This window comes from Trichechus manatus, unplaced genomic scaffold (genome assembly GCF_000243295.1).
Source record: "Trichechus manatus latirostris isolate Lorelei unplaced genomic scaffold, TriManLat1.0 scaffold00242, whole genome shotgun sequence".
NCBI classification, from domain to species: domain Eukaryota; kingdom Metazoa; phylum Chordata; class Mammalia; order Sirenia; family Trichechidae; genus Trichechus; species Trichechus manatus.
Genome location: NW_004444178.1, coordinates 1692942 through 1696781, shown reverse-complemented (window position 1 = coordinate 1696781; position 3840 = coordinate 1692942). Strand labels below are relative to the sequence as shown.

The 3840-nt window shown below is 36.1% G+C and overlaps 1 protein-coding gene across 1 annotated transcript in view; it reads right to left on the bottom strand.

Moving 5' to 3' along the window:
* TMEM106B (transmembrane protein 106B) overlaps nt 1–3840 on the bottom strand; it is a 25984-nt gene that overhangs the window by 20898 nt on the left and 1246 nt on the right. The window lies entirely within an intron of this gene.

The window sequence follows — 3840 nt, the reverse complement described above, 5'->3', positions numbered from 1 at the left end:
TAGGAAACCCTGTGGGGCAGTTCTACCTTATCGTATAGGTTCTCTATGAGTTGGAACTGACTCTATAGCACACAAAAACAACAACAAAGCCAGAACAATTAAAAACTATATGCATATAAGTATCAGGATACAAGATAAACAACAAAAATCAGTTGCATTCCTCTACACCAACAAGAAAACTTCGAAGCGGAAATCACTAAATCAATACCATTTACAATAGCCCACAAGAAGATAAAATACTTAGAAATAAATCTAAACAGAGATGTAAAAGAACTACACGATGAAAACTACAAAACACTACTGTAAGAAACAAAAGACACCTGCATAAGTGAAAAACGTACCTTGCTCATGGATAGGAAGACTCAACATTCTGAAAATGTTAATTCTACCCAAAGCGATCTACAGATACAATGCAATCCCCATCCAAATTCCAAAAGCATTTTTTAATGAGATGGAGAAACAAATCACCAACTTCATAAGGAAAGGGAAGAGGCCCCGGATAAGTAAAGCATTACTGATGAAGAACACAGTGGGAGGCCTCACACTACCTGATTTTAGAATCTATTATACCACCACAGTAGTCACAACAGCCTAGTACTGGTACAACAGATACACGGACCAATGGAACAGAATTGAAAATCCAAACGTAAATTCATCCACCTATGAGCAGCTGATACTTGACAAAGTCCCAAAGTCCACTAATTGGGGAAAAGACAGTCTCTTTAACAAAGGGTGCTGGCATAACTGGATATCCATCTGCAAAAAAATGAAACAAGACCCATACCTTACACCATGCATGAAAACTAACTCAAAATGGATCAAACACCTAAATAAAAAAATTTAAAACAATAAAGATCATGGGGGAAAAAAAAAAAAGGACAATGCTAGAAGCCCTAATACATGCCATGAACAGAATAAACACTGTAAGTAACAATGCACAAACACCACCAGAAGAGAAACCAGATAACTGGGAGCTCCTAAAAATCAAATGCTTATGCTCATGAAAGACTTAAAGAGAATAAAAAGACAACCTACAGACTGGGAAAAAATTTTTGGCTATGACAAATCTGATCAGTGTTTAATCTCTAAAATATACTGCAAAACAACAAAAAGACAAATAACCCAGTTATATGGGCAAAGGATATGAACAGGCAGGTCGCCAAAGAAGATACACAGGCAGCTAACAGACACATTAGAGAAATGCAAATCAAAACTACAGTGAGATACTATCTCTCCCCAACAAGGCTAGCATTAATCCAAAAAACACAATAAATGTTAGAGAGGTTGTGGAGAGACTGAACACTTATAGACTGCTGGTGGGAATGTAAAATGGTACAATCACTTTGGAAATCGATTTGGCGCTTCCTTAAAAAGCCAGAAATAGAAGTACCATACGATCCAGCAATCCCGCTCCTTACAATACATCCTAAAGAAATAAGAGCCGTCACACAAATAGACATACGCACAACCATGTTCACTGCAGCACTGTTCACAATAGCAAAAAGACGGAAACGACCTGGGTGCCCATCAACAGATGAATGGATAAATCATGGTATATTCAAAAAATGGAATACTATGCAATGATAAAGAACAACGATGAATTCGTGCAACATCTCATAACATGGAGGAATCTGGAAGGCATTATGCTGAGTGAATTTAATCAGTCACAAAAGGACAAATATTGTATAAGACCACTATTATAAGAACTCAAGAAAAGGTTTAAATGCAGAAGAAAACATTCTTTGATGGTTACGACGGTGTGGAGGGAGGGAGAGGGGTATTCACTAAGTAGATAGTAGACAAGAAGTATCTTAGGTGAAGGGAAGGACAATACACACTACAGGGGAAGTCAGTACAACTGCTAAGAAGTTTCCTGAATACAACAAAACACTTCGAGGGACAGGGTAGCGGGGGTGCACCCCCAAACTCTGTAGGTAATTAGTTTTATTAGTTTTTGGTTTATCATTCCATTGTTTCTCTCTGTATGTATGTATATATGTGTATGTTTGTTTTTTCAAATAAAAACTTGTTCTGGGTATCACACTATAGTAACTTACAGAATTCTTAGTCATTCATTTTACCATCATGTAAATGGAGCATAATTTATTCTACCAATCCCATTATCAATCATTTGGATTGTTTCTAGTCTTTTGCTATATTACAAACACTGGCACAATCAATACTTACAGAAATTCCATTGACAGTTTTTGCCAACTATCCTTAGATTTTTCACAGTAGAATTCTGGAGCCAAAGGGTACATGTGTAAATGTTATAGATAACGCCAAATATCCCTCCACTAGCAATGCATGAGTATGCTTTCACATGGCATTGCCAACAAAATATGTTGTCAAAATTCTGGATGACTGTCAGTCTGATAGATAAGAAAAAGTACCTCAGTGTAGTTTTAATTTGTAATTCTCTTATGAGCAGGACCAAATCACTTTTCTCATGTTGAAGGGCCTTTTTTGGGGGGGAGGGGTGAACTGGCTGTTCACAACTCTTATTCATATTTTTAATTAGTGATTGGTATTTCTCAATTTTTGAAGCTCTTTATAGAGTAAGGATATCGGCCCTTCATCTGATACAAGTTTCAGACATTGTTTCCCAGTTGTATTTTTATTTCAATTAAGGTTTAGTTTTAGACTTTGTATAAGTTTACCTATACTCTGTCAAATTTATTAATCTCTTCCAGACTCTGAATTAGAAAAGCTTTCTTCACTCTCAGGTTTTTCACCCTGATTGCTTGCATGCTCATAACAGATTTTATACTTAAAGGTCAGATTAACTATTTATAAAATTCTTGTTTCATTTCGACTCTGTCCTATAGGGTCGCTATGAGTCAGAATCAGCTTGACAGCGATGGGTTTGGTTTTTGTTTCATTTCATTTCCATGAGTATCTTAAACAAGTTGCTCTACTGTCCTCGTTTGAAGTTCTGTGGTCAAGAAGCAGTATGTCAATCTAATTTTCTGTCCCTTATAAATTAACTGATCCTTTTGCCTGAGCGCTCAAAGGATCCCCACCACCACCACCTTTCAAAATCTAGTAATTTCACGAGAATGAGTTGATTTTTCCAGGATAAGCATGTCTGTTCAAAAATCTCTTACTTCAGGAAAGTGTTCTTGAATTAATTGTTTTATGTTTGCTCAGTTCTACTCCTTTAATTTTTTTGTTTTTCAGGAATGCCAATTACGTGTACATTCAATCTTGTCTTCTATACCACCTTCTCTTAAGTCTTTTTCATTAGCTTGTCTTCTTTTTCCTCTTTTATCCCCTATTTCCTTTACATACTCGTCGTAGTACCTATTTACACTTGTATTCTTCCAGTTTTGTCTTCATTTATGAATTTTCCCCAGGTTATTTCAAGGGGTGTGTAGACTATTTTCACATTCTCTTGTTGTTTAGTCAACTCATTTCTGAACTTTTCAACTTCTGATGTATGCTGTTTTGTCATGGCTTCCAGTTTTATTTTTGAACATTTTATAATATTAAAATTTTCATCTGCTTTTCTATGTACTTTTACCATCTGTCAGCATTTTGTTCAGTTCACCTTCTGCTTTTTTTAATGTCTTCGTATGATGGTCGATTGGAATTCTCTTCTGTTGCTCATGTTTAAATGAGATGGAATTTTTGAATTTTTAAGGTTCTAGTTTAGGGGACTGGAATGAGCCAGGCTTGCTTTCTTAGTTTCACTGCTCAAGGACTCCGTTCTCTGTAATTACTGATGTATTAGAAAAGACAGCTATGTGTATCCACCTACATAGTTCCGAGACTATCTCCCTAGTATTTGAGACTTTACTAGCCTGTGCAAACTGGATACTACCCTCAATAGTTTGGGGT